This window comes from Moschus berezovskii, chromosome 28, assembly GCF_049115385.1.
Source record: "Moschus berezovskii isolate FMDL1 chromosome 28, NW_MosBer_1.0, whole genome shotgun sequence".
In the NCBI taxonomy this organism is placed as follows: Eukaryota; Metazoa; Chordata; class Mammalia; order Artiodactyla; family Moschidae; genus Moschus; species Moschus berezovskii.
Window position 1 is genome coordinate 5,447,430 of NC_142487.1, and position 20,171 is coordinate 5,467,600.

Consider the following 20,171-nt stretch of genomic DNA (forward strand, 5'->3'; position numbering starts at 1 on the left):
GGCAACTGGAGATGGCGGTTAGGGGAGGGGAAATTAGATGCTACAGACTTCCATTGATAAGATAAATATACTAGGGATGTTTGCTTCTTTAGAATTTAAACTGCTCTGTAGTTAAATGTAAACTGTTCTGTGGCACATAGTGGGCAAACCTGTGTGTTTCTCCTTAGGAAAAACATTAGGAAGAGGCAGGGAGAAGAGTGGAAACTGTGACCACCGTTACAGGAATTGCCTGTGGCTGTCATCTTACTTCCCTTGCTGGTGGGCGTGCAGAGAAGCTTTATTTTTGTCACAATATTAATAATCCAATAACAAAAGAACCTTGTAGTTACATTTCTGGTAGGGGGAAACATTTCCTGATTTGCTAGTGTCATTTCTCAAGCCTTGGGACTCATAGTCAGAAGTTAAACTTACATATTATGACAACAGTGAAAGCATAATGTGAAGTGAATAGCCAGGCTCCCATGTAAATCTTCATCCCAGAAGTCTGACACTGCTTTTGTGGTTTCAGTTGAAGTTGTTGTGTGCTCTGTGCTCAGGTTCTCTGTCATTGTCTGACTCTTTGGGACCTCACGGATTAGAGCCCATGAGGCTCCTCTGTCCATGGGATTTTCCCAGCAAGAATACTGGAATGGGTTGCCATTTCCTCCTCCAGGGGATCAGTTGAAGCTAAAGGTTATTATTTATACTAACTCCTTCACTGAGGCAAATGCTACTGAATTGCTAAATTGCAGCTATTTTCACAGTGTCACTGCTGAGCCTTCCAACAGAGAATCAGTTCATAAATAGTAATTTTGTGTTGGTGTTGATTGTCAAGCCAATTTAAGGTAGCTAGAGTAACTCGACAGGTAAATTTGAAAGACTCAGTGAAATTCATACTTTCCCTACAAAATAATCTTGAACATGAACCATGCATTGAAGGAAAATTACCGAAACCAAATGAGGTACAATATATCATGGCCAGAAACAGACTTGACTCATTGCTGCTGTTGCTCAGTTGCTCAGTCCTGTCCGACTCTTTGCAACCCCATGGACTGCAGCACACCAGGCTTTACGCACACATGTGACAAATATCTCCTGAGTGCCCACTATGTACCTGACCCCATGGCAGCACGAGAACTGTAACTGAGAAAAACACAGTCCTATTCCCCAGGTAGTTTAGTGTCCAGAGGAGGAGTTAGAAAGGAAATTATTATTTTTAAGTGTGGGAATTTCTTGGTGGCTCAGTGGTAGAGAATCCACCTGCAATGCAGAAGATATCAGGAACTCGGGGTCGATCCCTGGGTTGGGAAGATCCCCTAGAGAAGGAAATGGCAACTCACTCCAGTATTCTTGCCTGAAGAACCCCATGAACAAAGGAACCTCATGGGCTATAATCCACAGGGTTGCAAAAAGTCAGACAAGACTGAGCACCTGAATACATACAGGTGTGGGAAGTACTATAACAGGGCTATGTGAAAACTTTACTCTTCCTGGTAGGATCAGAGAAGGCTTTTGAATCAAGAGTTATTTTAGTTGAATTTTGAGGGCCTATATTTTTTTAACTTTTTATTTTGTGTTGGTATATAGCCGATTAACAATGGCTTCCCTGGTGCCTCAGATAGTAAAGCGTCTGCCTGCAATGCAGGAGACCCGGGTTCGATCCCTGGTCTGGGAAGATCCCCTGGAGAAGGAAATGGCAACCCACTCCAGTACTCTTGCCTAGAAAATTCTATGGACAGAGGAGCCTTGTAGGCTACAGTCCATGGGGTCGCAAAGAGTCGGACACGACTGAGCGACTTCACTCACTCATAGCTGACTATCAATATTATGATAGTTTCAGGTGGACAGCAAAGGGACTCAGTCATACATACACATGTATCCATTCTCCCACAGACTCCCCTCCCATTTGGGCTGCCACACAACATTGAGAAGAGTTCCCTGAGCTATACAATAGGTCCCTGTTGGTTATCCATTTTAAATATAGCAGTGTGTACATGCCCATCCCAAACTCTTGAGGGGTTATAGTTTAAATAAGTTCTTTCCCATATGATGGAAATGGTGACCAACTGGGCAACCAGTCACTTAAAATTTATCTCATTTAACCCCAAGAGGTAAGTACTGTTATGTCCCTCTTTGGTGAAAAGAGAAACTGAGACTTGGAGAAGTAAAGTAACTTGCCCAGCATCACAAGGCTGGTAAGAGACAGAGCTCAGATGCATGTCCAGACAAGCCAATGGTCTGAGCTTGCTTTCTCCCTATCTGTACATGGTCAACTATTTCAGTTGGTAAAGGGGGAAGGACAGTGTAGGCAGCTGAAGCAGTTCACACAGATCTCTGATCCCCTGGAATTTAGAGTGCATCTAGCAGATTCATGGGGTCGCGGAGAGTCGGACACGACTAGCAACTGAACTGAACTGACTGAGCAGAATGCTGGCAGCTGAAGCCACCAAAAGCACAAGTCAGCTAATGTGAGGCACATACGCCCTGTCCAGGTGCCGGGTCTCTATCTTGTAGGTACTCTAAGAAGACTGGTCCTGCTTTTTCCTAACCTATGTGTCACCTTCCAGAATGGGGGAGGGAGCCACCTGACCTCTGTCTGCAGGCTGGTATCAACCATCACAGGCAGAAGAAGCATTCGCTAATGGATTAGACACAGGCAGATCTATGGCGCAAACCCTCAGGTTCATCACATTCTCCCTGCTCATCCCTGACCCCAATATGGGCTCTTATCCTATTCCCAAAACGTAGGCCTCACCATGTACCCCATCTCTGCAAACAGAACCTAATATAGTCTCTGTCCAACAACCCAGACTTAGAAACATGTCAATGATTCCCCCAGCACAGCAAGCCCCTCTGCCTACCTGTTAGCCTAGTTCATGCCCCCTGATCTGCCAGGATGCACTATTCTACCAAAATGAACTGCTTCATACCCATCCAATTTAAATTCAGAATCATTTAACTTAAGTGAAAGTAATCCACTTTTAATTATAATACAGACATGAAATCCAATACTGGAGAGACAGAACATAATGAGTTTGAAGCACTAATCTGGTATATTGTGACACCTAAACAAATTTATAGTGATGATATAGACATGATTTTAAAAGTCATCATCAAAGAACTATATTATCAATTTATATGAAGTTCAAGAACAGGTAAAGCTAATATATCATGATAGAAGTCAGAAAAATAGTTACCTCTGAGGAGAGGGTATTACTAATTAGGAAAAGGCAAGAAGAAAATTTGGAATAATGGAAATGTTCTCATCTTGATTTGGTTCCAGCATTTTACTGGCATGAACATTATACCGGAATTTTTATAAATGCAAAGATAAAAGAGGATAGACAAAGTTTGAGAACCAATTTATTTATCTGTCCCTAGTTTTTAAATATGTTTATCCTTAATCACTGAAGAAGATGAATGTCTGTACTGAAATATTTTCTCCTACAAAAGCAGATATTTCCACCTCTCACCATCAAATTCTACTAATTTTAGTTTGTGGAAAAAACAGAATTATTTAGTTAAGGTCTACAGAAGACCAAAATTTCAAAGCATGCCTGGAAAGAACTGGCAACTAGCAAGAACAAATTGAATTCCCCTTGCTTTTTTTTTTTAACTGATAATTTGATTACATTAACTTGGCTACATTAAGACAATTTATTTTTGTTTGGCTGGCTGTCCTAAGTATTAGTTAGTAAGAGAATGTTTTTGAAACAGTTATATTGTTATGGCCTCTTTATGCTCTTTTAATTTTTCTCATTATGCTTTTGTCCTTTACCTCAGGCTTTAAATGTTGCCCACTCCTTATACTGAAAATCAAACGCTGTATTTTAATCTCTGAAATATGAATTATTTTGAGAATTTCTGTTAGTAAGAACAATTACCAGTCATGAAATATATTAACTATCAGACAGCTACCATATAGAATCATTCTTTGAGGCATAAGATCAATGAATTAAATTTCTTTGGGGGTAATACTCAGAGATGACTTAGGGTGAAATCTTGTTAAGCTAAAGTGAGTGAAGACAATACATTATTTAATAGTGTCTCTTCCAATTGCCTGCAGAAATAGCTCATCAATCTTATCATCTTCTAGGGATGCAGAGGGTATAATTCCTCATCACCTGACACAAAATAAATGTGCAAGTGCCTTCTGTAAATTTTTGGTGTTCAAGTATGATGAACAATTGAAAATTAAAATGGATTTTCACTTAATCTCAAAATTGGATTTTGTCATAAAATGACAAGTTATATTTAGAGTATAACAAGGTATTGGCTGGGCTTGGTAAAGATTGTTCCAGCAATTACAAGATTTAATTTTTAAGAGTTTTATCTCTCTCATCCCCTCTTTCTCAAAAAAACAAAGATTTGGTCCCAAATTTAAAATTTGGCATTGCATGTATTTTGCTAAATTAGGAATAAATTTAATCATAGAAATTCTATTCATTTGGTGTTATGGATTTACGATATACATTTCGTGTGTGAATAACTTATCAAAGAAACTGTAGAGTCCAATTATAGAATTCAAATAGAGTGCTGTCTTCAATACAAGCTCCTCTACAAATCTGTGACTTCTCTGTTCCAGTGAAGCATGTGTCAGACTATGGCATTTGTTTATCAACACATCTCCACAGTTAGATTACTGGCCCCTCAAAGAAAGGGGTTATGTCTTTTATATTCATGTATCCCTAAGGCCTACTGGTATGACATACACAAGATTCCCAACAAATATGTGATGGAATAAATGAATTAATGATTCTTACCTCCTCTATTGCAATATCTGATTCTCTCCAAATATTTTATCACTTTTCATTCCTCATTTATCCCACAGTCTCTAATTCTGGCTTCCTCTTGCAAGTATATTCCATAATATTCTTGAGCCCTGGAATCCACTTTTAATTGATTATTCTTTTAATTCCTTACTAGTTTTATTAACTCTTATCTAGCTAAACTGTGTTGTAGCCTTTCAAAGTCACCTTGAAACTGAAATCCTTAAATCAAAATTGTTTCCACAACATATTAGAATCTAAGGGCTGGAAGGATCTTAGACATCATCTGAACCCACTCCCTCATTTACCGAGATAGAAAACTGAGACCTACAGAAATAAGCCACTTGACTCAAATCTTACATTTCTTGTTCTCAGTTCTACTTTCTTTAGTTGATATTAAATACTTCTGCCAAAGAATTTGTCTCATTGGAGAGATATGAAATTAAGGTCTCGACAGAATGAAAGAGGTTATGCAAGTAGAGTTGAGTAAGTCAAATAGGCAGCAGCCCTCTTAGTGGTTGGCTTAAAACGAGCACACTTTGTAAGGTAGTGAAGTCAGCTGCATGCCTGGGAACCTGAAATACTCTGTTAGGAAATTAATCCATTAGTGCTATGAGAAATATCCAGTTTTTCTCTTAAACTTTAGCTGACTCCCCTATGTACTCTCCTTGTTTGCGTTTTACTCTCTCTTACAACATCCCTCCCAACAGGACATGTTTATGGCTAAATAGATCTTTCGCAGTTTCAAACTCCTTAGACACTTCTGCTACTGTTTTGTGCTATCAACCCTTTGCTCCAAGGGAATCACACATTTGTTATGGGGACCTTAACAGTCTGCGATTGGCAAGTGATGGCAGGTCCCATCTGCTGCTGACATTTTCAAACTCTAATTATCATCATCACATTACTTCAGCCTCTCTGGACAACGTGCATCTCTAATTCCCCGTCTGTGTCCCTCATCCCAACTCCCCATCTCCCAAAGGATCGCTTTCCACTAACAACAGTCTTGGAATTAACATCTACAATTCTCTCATGACCTGTGCAGCAATATATGACATTTATAATTTATGAATTGAAACAGCTCCAAAGACTGGATGGAGCCTGGGGTATAATCCTGGACTCGCGTCTGTACCACAGGTTAGAAAACCCCAACCCCTTTTGTTCTTCCCATTGGCGGCAGGCACTTCCTGCCTCTCTGCCAAGTGACACTTTGACTTTGCTGATCATTTGGCAGTTTGCCAAGGCAGGAAAATCCACTGAAGGCTTTCAGAAGGTCTGAACATCCACATAGGATTTTGGAAGAGCAGGGTTATTTGTTCTACGACCTCACCTGCCTTTAGGGTGACTGACAGCGCCGAAAAATTGAGTTGTCTCCACAATTCTTTCATAATCCATCCCACGTCTTTCGGTAGAGTTGAGTAAAACTGTCAGCACAAAGTAATTCATAAAGGGCTATTTCAAATGCTTCATAGAAGGCTGTATAAAGCACTTTTCTTCCAAGGATCTCAAGGAACTGCTCAGAGAATCTGAACTATATCCTAATATGAGGATTCAGGTCAGAGATTACCTCTTCACTTGCAGGAAAACATAAAATAAAGTGGGGGGAATTTTTAACTAATTTTTCACAGCCATGATTCATATGATTAACGATGGGAAATTGATCATACTAGAAATGACAAAAGTCAAATCCCTTTCCATGCTATTTTTAGAAAAATCTCTCGGTTCAGTTCAGTTCAGTCACTCAGTCGTGTCCGACTCTTTGCGACCCCATGAATCACAGCACGCCAGGCCTCCCTGTCCATCACCAACTCCCGGAGTTCACTCAAACCCATGTCCATCGAGTCGGTGATGCCATCCAGCCATCTCATTCTCTGTCGTCCCCTTCTCCTCCCACCCCCAATCCCTCCTAGCATCAGACTCTTTTCCAGTGAGTCAACTCATTGCATGAGGTGGCCAAAGTATTGGAGTTTCAGCTTTAGCATCAGTCCTTCCAATGAACACCCAGGATTGATCTCCTCTAGAATGGATTGGTTGGATCTCCTTAAAAATAAATAAATAAACTATAACAAGTAAGACTCTTTTGCTAGTCCCAGTTCTTAAAATTCAATGAAAATAGAAAGAAAATTGGACAAGACTGGGATCCATCTTATAATGAGAATTTTGGAATTCTTAGGAAAGTACCTAGTTAAATAGTACCAAGTTAAATAGCTTTATAATCCATCTTTGAGACTATTTTCTAACACTACTTTATCCATTAATTGTTGGTGATATAGGTGATATAGGAAAGCAATAATGAGAAGAACATTTTATCCTATGCCTAAGAACTTAGGAGTAATAGAAACTAGGCTGCAGCAAAGTTATTAAAATACTAGGTGGGAATGAGGCTCAAGATTCTCAGTCCCTCCAAGAGTAACTCAAACATTATAAATGGATGACCAGAGAATTTGCGAACACCAAGCACTCAATTCAAATAGACTGTATGAGATCTCAGATTGAAAGGACTGGAATGAGAGTGTAAGTTAGTAAATAGTAACAACCCATTTGCCTGTAACTTGTCTGGAGGAAGCTTAAAACCAAAACTGCAATGGAGAGCTTGGAATATAGAAAAGGAAAGTGGGGAAAAAATGAGAATTTTCGGTGTTTATCCAGCACTATCCTGAGAGAAGAAACACTAAATCCAGGAAAACCATATGAACCTTAGAGGGATAAATAATGTAGCTCTTAAGACAGTCGGCTTTGGACTCCAACCTCTCAAATTTGCCAGCCTTTGACCTTAGGAGAGTTACTTAAACTCTGGTTCCTCCATTTTTTCATCTACTTACTGGGGAGGACACCTCCTGGGAGGTTACGTCATGGAGTGAATGGGAGTATTAATGAAGTGATATAAGTTAAGGTATTTATAATGTGCCTACAGGATGATTCATGACCATATATTACTACAACTCTACTTCAACTCAGGGATGATTCAAAATGCCCTGCCATCAGCTGGTTGAAATGACCAAGATTATCCATCTCTCTTTGCCTTAATATCATGCTTACCAAGCCACCTGTAAATTATTCACTTGGTCTCTGAAGTATCCTGATGTAACAAAGAGGGTGCCCTGGGTGAGGTTATGAATATCCCTCCTCATCCTCCCCTACTCTGCTGTGATTTGATAAACGGGTGGTCCACTTTGTGTATTGTCGTCTCATACAGAATGATTGGCATGAGGTCAGCCCTTCTGGGTTTGCTCAACTCCAGGGCTCTGAATAAGCCAGGTCCTGGACTGCTCAAATGCAGCCCAACAAAGGCCTTTACACCTTCATACCTCTCCTGAAGACATTCAAACTGCCAAACTTCTCCCTTTCCTACCTACAATGTCAATTAGAACATCCACGTTCTGAAGTGAATACAACATCACTCATCCACTACTGTGAATATAATTATAATTTATAACTGATAGGTTTGAAGTCCAAGATTCAACTTAATTTAGACCCAGATGGATGCTTTACATCTTTCCCTTAAAGATAAGATCAAATGGTCTATCATGTTCCACAGGCACTTAGAACTGATTTTACCAATTAATGTAAAATTTTTAAAATTAATCCTGATTAGACATATTGAAGGAGAGTAGGAAAATGCTGATGCTATGGTAAAATCTTTAAAGATAATGTGTGCTGAAGAAGTTATCCTCAACAATCTCTTCTGTTTTTCTATATTTATTTTCACAATAGTATTCTTTAGAGAGTCCAGCAAATATAAGTAAAATGATATTTCCTTTATCAAAAGAATAAATCTTTCTAAAATATATTACACATTCTTTCCCAGCTTAGGTAAAGAAAAGAAAGTCTGCTGAACATAATTTAATTTTTCTTGATGGATCAAGGGTTGCCATCATGAACATTAATTATTGTTTTATGCTCTGCATTTGGGATTTTGATATATGGAGTTGATTATTCCTCCTCTGAATTTTTCCCAACAGCTGAGCTGTTGTATTTTTTTCTCTCTCTTTCCAGCTTTATGTCTGCTATTTACAGTCTCCTTTTTATCTTCTGTCCATTTTACGTTTAATTTTCTTATTTAACTTTCTATAGGGAAAGGTGTGTAGTTTGAGATCAAAATATAAGCCATAATTTACTTCTGAACAAATGTGATTAGAAAAATTATAGATAAACAACCAAGTATCATTTATTTACTATTGATATCAATAATATTCATGAATGTGATTTAGGTTTTGAAAACCAAGGGATTCTTGAACCAAACCCCAAAATATGACAGATATTCATAAATACCAGGTTGAGTTGCAAGTGCTGACTCTAAAAGGTGTAGCATAGAAGCAGAGACCAGAATTCTGCTTCCTGTAAGCAGCTAGTTTCCAAAAGAAACAGAAAGGAAGAAGCTGAAATCCTGCTTCTGAATTAACCAGTAACTTCTAGAGGAGTGAAGAGTGCAGAGAGGCCAGGATGTTCTCACATATGGTTCAATTAACATAGGAAAGGAAATTCCACCCCAAAACAGGCAAACAGACAAAGACTGGAATCTCAAATCCACCACAACAATGTGAAGGCAATCTTGGATTACTAAACCTCACTAATCCCCATATCCTTGCCCATAATCTCTTGAAGAGCCCTACAGACTTCCAACTCCAAGACAGGCTATAACAGACTTCTCTGAGTCTGATTTAAGTCCTTCTTGATCAAGCAATACCCACTTATATACTAGAAATTAATAAAAATAATTCCCACGGTTATCTGAGTAAATTTTCATATTGATTCCAAATCAACTTGTGTAGTATAGAAAGAACCCAGGGATTTAAACTTAGTTCTGAGTAACAGCTCCCTGTGATGATAAGTAAAGTCATCCAATGCACACTTGTTCTACTTTCCTTTCAGTTTAACTTGTTCTGAAAACCACTCCTCCCAGGTACCTTTGCAACTAAGGTTCAGGGTGTGATTTAGGTTCCACTAATATGAAGTACTCATGGGATATCCGGAAAACAGAAGTCTTCAGAAGCTACTTCTATAGCTCCTATTATTTCTGCTGGTGCACAGAGATATAAGGATCATGGGGACTTGGTTTTCCCAAAACAGTATCAGCAAAGATCTGAGTGTCCAGTAACTGGTTTAGTGAATGCTGAGAGGCAGAAAGCAGACTATCCATTTTGCTCCTGTATGTATTGTAATCTCAGCTGGGCTCTGGAGGGCCTCATTCTGATGCTAGCATCTAAACCCCAGATCAGAGCCAAGACAGTGTGGTCTTAGAGCAGCAATTGGCATGAAACTTCATGACTCCCAGTTACCCAGATGCAGTAGAGACAGCAGTTCCTTTGGCTGGATAGTTCTATAGTGGTGTTCTGGGAGTCATTCCAGGAGGCCCAGGTTAGGGGCTCCTGCATCAGCACTTTCCATAATTTTATAAATACTACATTTATTAAATTCCTTTTCATTAAAATAGCTTGAATGATTTCTGTCATTTGCAAAAGAACCTTCCTAAGTTGTTTCCCGTCTCTTGCATAGTTTCCTTGTGTAAAAATAAATAAAATGTCTCTCATCTTGTAGGCCTATTATGATAATTAGTGGTAATTCATTTTATGCAGTGAGTACATGTGTGCTCAGTCACTTTATGCTGTGAGTACTAAGTAAATATAACTGAGAAATGCTAAATGGGAGCCTTGGCAGAGGTCTTCAGCACCATGGACAGTTCTAGCTTTTGCTGAAGCAGGTGTACCACAGCTCAAAATGCAACTCACTGGCTCCTCTCTCTCTTAGAAATCTTAAATTTCCTTCAAAATTAAGGACTCTCCTTCTCAAATAACATTACAGTTATATCATCATAAAATCTCTTATGTGTATGGCACAGCTCAGGGTAGGATTTTGATAGTATCTAAAAAGTTAAAGGTATTTTGCAAATAAAGTTTTTATACATAATATTTGGTTCCAGTAACCCTAAGGAAATTGGTTTAGTGTGTGATTTAAAAAACTTGTTGTACTTAGTTACTTGAAAGTATATTCATGGCATTATAGGTAGAAAAGACTGATTATAAAACAGGAAGATTTCATGTGTGTGTGTGTGTGTATATATAAATATATACATAATTTAAATATATAGCAAACAGCCTAAGGAATGCTACATACTAAATGAGTAGTATTTATCTCCAGATAACAGGACTGCAGAATTTTCCCCCTTTTTCCTATATGGTTATTTGTATCTTCTAAATGTTCTTAAATGAGCATACATTTCTTATAAGAATAAATCATAACTTTAAAAGGTATATGTGAAGAGTGTGCTTAACTCTTCTTTTTTTCTTTTTCTACTTTTATCCAGTCTCTCTGAACCCTCATCTGCTAATTCACCTGAAGGTCCGTGCCCACTCACACCATCCACGCTGCAAAGACTACTCTGGTACAATGAATGCCAGTGCTAATCATTTGTTGGTAAATAGTAAATTTTGAAAATTCAGGTCAGTCTAAAGACATGGGCACCTCTATAGAATGTTCCTGAGCTTACAGAATCTCTCCTGCACCCATGAACTAAGAAATTCTCCAGTATTTCACTTACAAGCTGCATTGATAACAAGTGAATATGTTTTAACTCCTCAGTGACTAAGCTAAAAATATACATTGGCATGGGAGGCAAATTGAGAGCCTGGTCCATTACTACCAAGTCAGGAGATGTTCTGCCTATGTAAAATTAAATCAATGACAATAAATAAATGTAACTTCTGCCCAAAGCCTCCTCAGTTCAGTTCGGTTCAGTCGCTCAGTCGTGTCCGACTCTCCGCGACCCCATGAATTACAGCACGCCAGGCCTCCCTGTCCATCACCAACTCCCGGAGTACACTCAAACTCATGTCCACAGAGTTGGTGATGCCATCCAGCCATCTCATTCTCCGTCGTCCCCTTCTCCTCCCGCCCCCAACCTTTCCCAGCATCAGAGTCTTTTCCAGTGAGTCAACTCGTCGCATGAGGTGGCCAAAGTATTGCAGTTTCAGCTTTAGCATCAGTCCCTCCAATGAACATCCAGGATTGATCTCCTCTAAAATGGACTGGTTGGATCTCCTTGCAGTATAAGGGACTCTCAAGAGTCTTCTCCAACACCACAGTTCAAAAGCATCAATTCTTCGGCGATCAGCTTTCTTCACAGTCCAACTCTCACATCCATACATGACCACAGGAAAAACCATTGCCTTGACTAGACGGACCGTGGTTGGCAAAGTAATGTCTCTGCTTTTTAATATACTATCAAGGTTGGTCATAACTTTCCTTCCAAGGAGCAAGTGTGTTTTAATTTCATGGCTGCAATCAGCATCTGCAGTGATTTTGGAGCCCAAAAAAATAAAGTCTGACACTGTTTCCACTGTTTTTCCATCTATTTCCCATGAAGTGATGGGACCAGATTCCATGACATTTGTTTTCTGAATGTTGAGCTTCAAGCCAACCTTTTCACCCTCCTCTTTCACTTTCATCAAGAGGCTTTTGAGTTCCTCTTCACTTTCTGCCATAAGGGTAGTATCATCTGCATATTTGAGGTTATTGATATTTCTCCCAGCAATCTTGATTCCAGCTTGTGCTTCTTCCAGCCCAGCTAGGTGGAAGCAAAAGTCATCATCTACATGTGAAGAGGGAAGCTATTCCTACATTTGGGTTTACATTGCTACCATTTTACGGGGACATCTGATTTACAGTTTAGTGTCCTTTTGGAAAATCACTATTACTTACTGAAATCTTCAAGGGCAAATACAGCAATGGTCTCCATTAGAGTGTTATATTGGTGTGTGTGTGTATGTGCTCAGTTGCTCAGTCATGTCCGACTATTTGCGACCCCATGGACTGTAGCCTACCAGGCCCGTTTGTCCATGGGATTTTCAAAGCAAGAACACTTGAGTGGATTGCCATTTCCTCCTCCAGGGGATCTTTCTGATCCAGGGATCAAACCCATGTCTCCTGTAGTTCCTGCATTGGCAGACAGGTTCTTTACCATCTGAGCCATTTGGGAAGTCCTTTAGATTGGTGTACATAATCTCTTTTCTCATATGTTGCTTTATTCTCTTTTATAAATTTTAATATTAACAAATAAAAAACTGTAGGTTCATGATTTCAGATTAATGACACTGCTTTCCGTTAAATATCAGACATCAGCAACCCACTGGTTCCTCCACTGTAGATGACTAGGTTGCACTGATGTCCCATTTTCTTCCAGCTCTTGTTCTCAAAACCAAAGAAATATTCTCAGTCTATTCTTAGTTCTTTCATTTTACAACTTCACCATACATTAAAAAAAAAAAAAACTTTTGCAGCTCTAAGCACTTGTACATACATGACCTTGCTTGTCCCTCACCACTACTCTGCTACAGAGTCTCTCTGCAGGTACCATGGACAGAGCCTAGAACACTGGCCAAGCATTGGGTTAAAACTAAGGACCCAAGGACTAGCTACTGAAGTTCCCCATTTAGCAGGGAGTTTGCTCTCTGGTAGAGAGTTTATGATTCTTATCTAACCAGCACAGACACATCATAGCTTAGCACAGGAAAGCTCACCCTATTTGACCTGGGAAGCTCCTTTAAAGTGATCTAGTTCAACCACCTCACTCAGTAGGTGAAAGTCTGGACTCCTTCTCATGAGCCAAGCTAAAAGCATTGTCTGTTTTCAGTCTGACGCTTCCTTCCTCAATCAGCTTTGCCCTTCGAGAATGAATAATTTCCTCCAGAGGACAGGGAAATAGATGGAGTAAATTCCCTGAATCCCTCTGTAAATGGTGCGCAGTTTATCTGGTTGTCAGGTCTTTTCTTTAAAGGTCACTCTCCCGTGGTAAGAAAATTTCTGACGTTCTCGTTAGAAATCAACTGAGTTGTTTGGAGAATGAAGATGTGATTGTGCATGGATGCTTTTTCTCTGGAGTTTTTCTCAGTTTTTGGTATCTTTAATATGTATATACAAATTGATCACAAAACTTAACATGAAAAATATGAGAAAACAGATATAACCTTTGACAAGTTGTAAGTAATATTCCATTTATCAACATTTTATTGTATAAAATTTGCTGGTCCTATGGATAGCTTTGTAGTTTCTTACCTAATAAAGGTCATTTCCAATGTTGTTTTTAACCCAAATACCAAGGCTTTTATCCTTGTTCTGATCTTTCTTGTATTCCTCACAGAAAGCAAGGCATCTTCTTGTCCAGAAAGGACCTGAATAGAAGGTGACTGACCCAGTAGAACAAGCCCCAGCCCATGGGGAATGGGCAGATAACAATAACTAAAATTTACTGAGCACTTACTTAATGCCAAGCACTGTTCTATGCGCTTTAATGCATTAAATTCATTTACCCTCACAGCAGCCCCTGAGCTTGGTATTGTCTCAGAAGTTATGAAGTGAGCCATAGGTGGTGTGGAAGAAGCACACACAGAATGTTGAGAATATCACAGAGAAGAGACACAAGGGACAGGCTCCAGATGAGATCATGAGGAAGTGGGAGTGCACTGTGAGGGCAAGAAGGCAAGGCAGAAAAGGAGCAAATGCACTCCCCATCTGCTCCCAAGGTCTTCTCTGGTAAAATAATCTACCTGCAATGCAGGAGACCTGGGTTTTACCCCTGGCTCAGGAAGATCCCCTGGAGAAGGGAATGGCTACCCACTCCAGTATTCTTGCCTGGAAAATTTAATTTCTTTAACAACAATAAAAGAATTATTACAGACTATAACCCTATTCTCTTTCCTCTGTCTCTCCTCTTAAAGACTTTACCACCGTAAAATAGAATATCAGAATAAGTAAAAGTATATATGCAACAAACTTGACCTAGATAGCACTTCCTAGATTCAAGTGCCCCCGACACACACACCATGGATAGCATACTTCCCTTTACTGTCCCCTCTTGGCTATCATTTTAGGGAAGAAATATAAATTTTTTTCGTTTAAGCCTCTCCCAGTGAGGCAATAACAACTGTTCAGATCTTCTGAAAACTTGACAGAATCTATTAAAAGATTATAAATGTTGATTAACAGTTTCACTGATCATCAACAAGCAAAATTAAACACAGTTCAGGCTTTTTCTATTGCCATACCTTGAGCAATTTCAGACTGCTGTTGAAAAGAACTATGACCCACCAAAAGGCAGTTACACAAAGGAAAGAAACAATTCTTGCATCATGCTTCCAAAATTGACAGAAAGGGAAATTGGTGATAGAAAATAATGCAGTAAAAGCAGTTATTGAAATTTAATATTACATTATTTGCAATGGTGGCTCAGTGGTAAGGAATCCACCTGCCAATGCAGGAGACATGGGTTCGATCCCTAGGTTGGGAAGATCTCCTGGAGAAGGAAATGGCAATGCACTCCAGTATTCTTGCCTGGAAAATCTCATGGACAGAGGAGCTTGATGGGCTACAGTCCATGGGGTTGCAAGAGTTAAACACAACTTAGTGACTAAACAACACAAACTTATTTCCCATTTTCATATTGAAGATGGGGCAACAAACACAGCATTCTGCCTACTGTATGCTGTCATCCTCATTAGTACAGCTCACTCAGCCTCTGCTACTAGGTGTGTTAGATCTTAGCAAACAGGAGAGCTGAGAATTTATTAGGATGGGCGGGGCAAAGGCCAGGAGGGAATAATGTAAACATCTTCATGGCCTCTCGACAGATACAAATCAACTGGGAGCTCTGGGTCCAATATAGGCAAATGTCAATATTCAAAAAGTTTAGTATGGTGAATGAAGATCAGAGCAGCTGGAGACCATACAACTCCTAAGAGGCAGGTGGTGAGGGGTAAGTTCTGGATAAAAGGTAATATGTCTAGGATGATGCAAGACACTAGCCACAGATAAAAACTCTGGAGAAAGGCGAAGTGTATGTCAAGAGTAGGTTCCTAGGGTCCCAGTCAAACAGAATTCAAGTTCCAGCCCAGTTATCCACCATGGATAGACTTGGGAGTTTTGAAGATATTGAAGGGTTAGGCGATGGCTTCTCGAGGAGTTACAACTGTGGGCATTAGACTGATCCTCAGCTTCCCTCCTAGATAAGGTAAGATGCTAAATATCCTTACAGACGTGGTCAGAATTGACACAAAGACTGAACACAGCTACTTTCTCCAGCTGAAATTCTTTAGGGCTTAATGCTGAGCAGCGCTAAGGGAACCAGAGATTGGCATACCCTCCATGTGTGATAAAAATGACATATGTGTGGCCCCAGGTTGCCTTTCCATTTGCAAATACAGCTGATATCCCTTGCTGTCTGCCATTTAGGTTATGTCTAGACAGAAAAATATACCCAAAGAATAGTTAATCCAAAACTTAACATTTGGGGAACAGAATTGAATCATCTCCAATAAGAAGGATACATCATGTCTAAACCAATCCTAAAATGATCCTCTCCTGCTACAACAACAACAAAAAGAACCATTTTGAAAAGGTCAATTCTATTGCACTGTGTGGTTGAGGTCTGAAATATCTGCCTCTTAAAATCTCCACTCCAAAGAATAATTTACAATCATGGTCACTGGGAAAACCCACCTCTTACTGTTGTTTCCAAAGGAGTCAGAACCATTATGCTGTGATAACATAGAGCCCACAACTGCAAAGTTTTGCCCTATGATTTTTAGGAAGCTTTCCAAACTATGTCTTCCTTAGCCCTCCAGTCCATCACAAATGCTACACCTAGTTGTTTAATCACCAAGGAAAATATACTCTTTCTTTAGTCTTAAATCCACTCTCTAATAGTAGATTTTTTTTTAATGTTCCCTTTACAACCATAACTCTGATTCAGTAATTCCCTGAGTTGTATTAACAATGCTCTTCTTTGAGAGGTGATATTGTGCTCTTAGTGGTTCCCTGGTTGCTCAGCCAGTAAAGAATCTGCCTGCTATACAGGAGACCCAGGTTCAACCCCTGGGTCATGAAGATCCCCTGGAGAAAGAAATGGCAACCCACTCCGCTATTCTTGCCTGGAGAATCCCTTGGACAGAAAAGAATGGTGGGCTACAGTCCAAAGGGTCGCAAGAGTCGGACACAACTTAATAACTAAACCACCCTGTCCTAAGGGCTGTTTCTGCTTCAAGAGAGTTTCCACTGTTCTTAATTCTGTATTGTTTCCAAAATTAACTTCTTTCAAAGCTTCAGGTTTATTCAAAACTTTTCTGCCCCAAATGTGCTCTGACTCTTCACTCATCAATTTCACTTCTAGGACTCCTTTCTAAGGAAGGAATCAGAGCAGAACATAGCTACTGATGCATTTGCAACAGGGTTATAGAAAGAAGGGAAATGACCTAAGCGTCCAGTTACAGAGCTGGTTAAATAAACTATGTTATATCCCCATTCCAGAATCTACACAGTCTTTAAAAATAATGTGAAAGAAAACGCAATAACCTGAACCTTATTAACAGCATGCTGTGCCTAGTTGCTTAGTCATATGTTACTCTTTGTGACCCCATGGACTACAGTTTGCCAGGCTCCTCTGTCCATGGGATTCTCCAGGCAAGAATACTGGAGTGGGTTGCCATTGCCTCCTCCAGGGGATCTTTCCCACCCAGGGATTGAACCCAGGTCTCCTGCATTACAGGCAGATTTCTTACTATCTGAGCCACCAGGGTAACCCAAGAATACTGGAATGGGTAGCATATCCCTTTTCCAGGAGATCTTCCTGACCCAGAAAACAAACCAGGGTCTCCTGCCTTGCAGACAGAGTCTTTACTGGCTGAGCTACCAGGAAAGCTCATTAACAGTATACTGCTAAGTAAAATAAATCTGGTAAGAAAACAATATGTATGATACATTTTGTTTTTAAAACTCTTACCTACTTTATAAAACCTGTTTCATGTACATATATAAAAATCACTTCTTGTACAAAATACAAAATAACATTTCTATACTGGCTTCATAATGTTTTCATGATGAAATTTATAAGTGCCTTTAAATTTAAAATATAAAGTAATATAATTTTTAAATCATGAGTGAAAGCTTACTGAAAAAGAGGATTTAATATCGGATGTCAATCAAAATGACCAGGCTTCATCAACCATTAAAATGGAAATTCCTAGCTTTAATGGTGTCCTACTAAATTGATGCAAGTAAAATTGTACCAGTAAAACATCCTCTAACACAATATACATGGAAAGGATATGTATTCCATTTCTCATAGTGATAATAATATTGTGAATCATTCATTCTCCTTTTTTGAAACTTTTTCTAAAAACCTTCCCCCTCATTTGTTTCCTCCATCTCTTCTGCTACTCGATGGCATATCAGAAAATTTTATGTCTTCTCTGTTCAGCAAGAAATGGTAGAAATGGGAACTGGCTTGAGCCTCTGCCTCCAACAGCCAAGTTCTCCCTAACTCTTCTAACTCCCAAGACATTGGCTGTATATATTCAGCAGAGGAATAGAGGTCAATGTAACATGTTCATTAAAATAAGTATTTATACACTCTGTATATAAGCATGATATATGGCTCCTCTGCTCGCAGGCAGCTTTTTGATGTATGTATATTCACCTACAGCCTCAGCTTTATGAACTGAATTCCTTGGAGATGTCAGTGCTCCAATAACTAGGTACACAGTCAATAATTACTTTCATCTTTCTCCTTTTATTTACTCTTTAAGAGATTCATTAAGATGAAGAATGACAGCCTTGCTTGGCTAAGCCATTTTGATTACTTTCCTAATTCATTTATCATGACCTTTGGAACTATTAGTTTGGTTTTTGCCTTCCAGTCATCCAGAATCTTATTTTATTAAAACTAGTTTCTGCATCCTCCGTGGTTCTTTTCAGATGGGCCTTTTGGTCTACACACTATTTAACAGAGGTGACATACGGTAGAATTTTTCTTTTATTAAGACACACAAGTGTATAATATATATAGTCACTGAGAGTCACTATATATGCTTAAAATCGGTACTGGACCACTCATAAACTTTCTTTATGGCTATTCATTTTGTAGCCTTGAATCCTTCCACAAAAAAGGAGTGCTAGGGAAAGAAGGAAACGTGAGCAGTGGCTAATGTGGGGAGCTCATCTCACAAACAAGGGGCTGTACTAGGTGCTATGCTTTGTCACTGATCCTCTCAGAAACATTACAAGTATGCAATATCCCACCTATTTTAGAGATAAAGAAGTTGTGGCTCAAAAAAGAGTAAGTGACTTGCTCAAGGTAACACAGCAAGATCACACAATACTGAGATGGAACCAACTACGCTAGTGGCTGGTGCCTTGTTCTGTTGACCTGTTCGTTCTCCTTTCTCAGCCCTAAGCACTACAAAAATAAGTGTCAGATATATGTCACTTTCATGATGCAAATAAAAGTCTGCATCTCTATTCTCTCTTCCTTGAGTTCTTCCTCAAAGGAGACCTGCCAGGCATCCCTTAATCCTTTACACAGAGTATCGATAATTGAGAGGTTAAACGTGCAGAAAACGTACTCTGTCTTATGGCTGTCTTAGAGTAGAGATCCAAAACACACTGAAAAAGAGACTATCAAGGGGATGAGAAAACGAGACACACACTGGGAGAAAATAGTTGCAAAAGACACTTGATAAAGAAATGTGATCCAAAATAGACAAGCAACTCTAAGGCTCAACAGTTTTTAATTTAAAAGATGTTCTACATCATGTATCATTGGGGAATTGCAAATTAAAATAAGATACCACGACGCACCTATTAGAATTTCCAAAACACTGACACCCCAAACGCTGGTAAGAATGTGGAGCAACAAGAGCTTTCATTCATTGCTTGTGGGTGGGCATGCAAAATGGTACAGCCATTTTAGAAGACATGTTGGCAGATTATTTTTTATAATACTAAGCATACTTTTCAAAAGCCTCTTGATGAAAGTGAAAGAGGAGAGTGAAAAAGTTGGCTTGAAGCTCAACATTCAGAAAACAAAGATCATGGCATCTAGTCCCATCACTTTATGGGAAATAGATGGAAAAACAGTGGAAACAGTGTCAGATTTTACTTTTGGGGGCTCCAAAATCACTGCAGATGCTGATTGCAGCCATGAAATTAAAAGACGCTTACTCCTTGGAAGGAAAGTTATGACCAACCTTGATAATAAATTAAAAAGCAGAGACATCACTTTGCCAACAAAGGTCCGTCTAGTCAAGGCTATGATTTTTCCCGTGGTCATGTATGGATGTGAAGTTGGACTGTGAAGAAAGCTGATCGCCGAAGAATTGATGCTTTTGAACTGTGGTGTTGGAGAAGACTCTTGAGAGTCCCTTGTACCACAGGGAGATCCAACCAGTCCATTCTAAAGGAGATCGATCCTGGGTGTTCATTGGAAGGACTGATGCTAAAGCTGAAACTGCAATACTTTGGCCACCTCATGCGACGAGTTGACTCACTGGAAAAGACTCTGATGCTGGGAAAGGTTGGGGGCGGGAGGAGAAGGGGACGACCAAGAATGAGATGGCTGGATGGCATCACTGACTCTGTGGACGTGAGTTTGGGTGA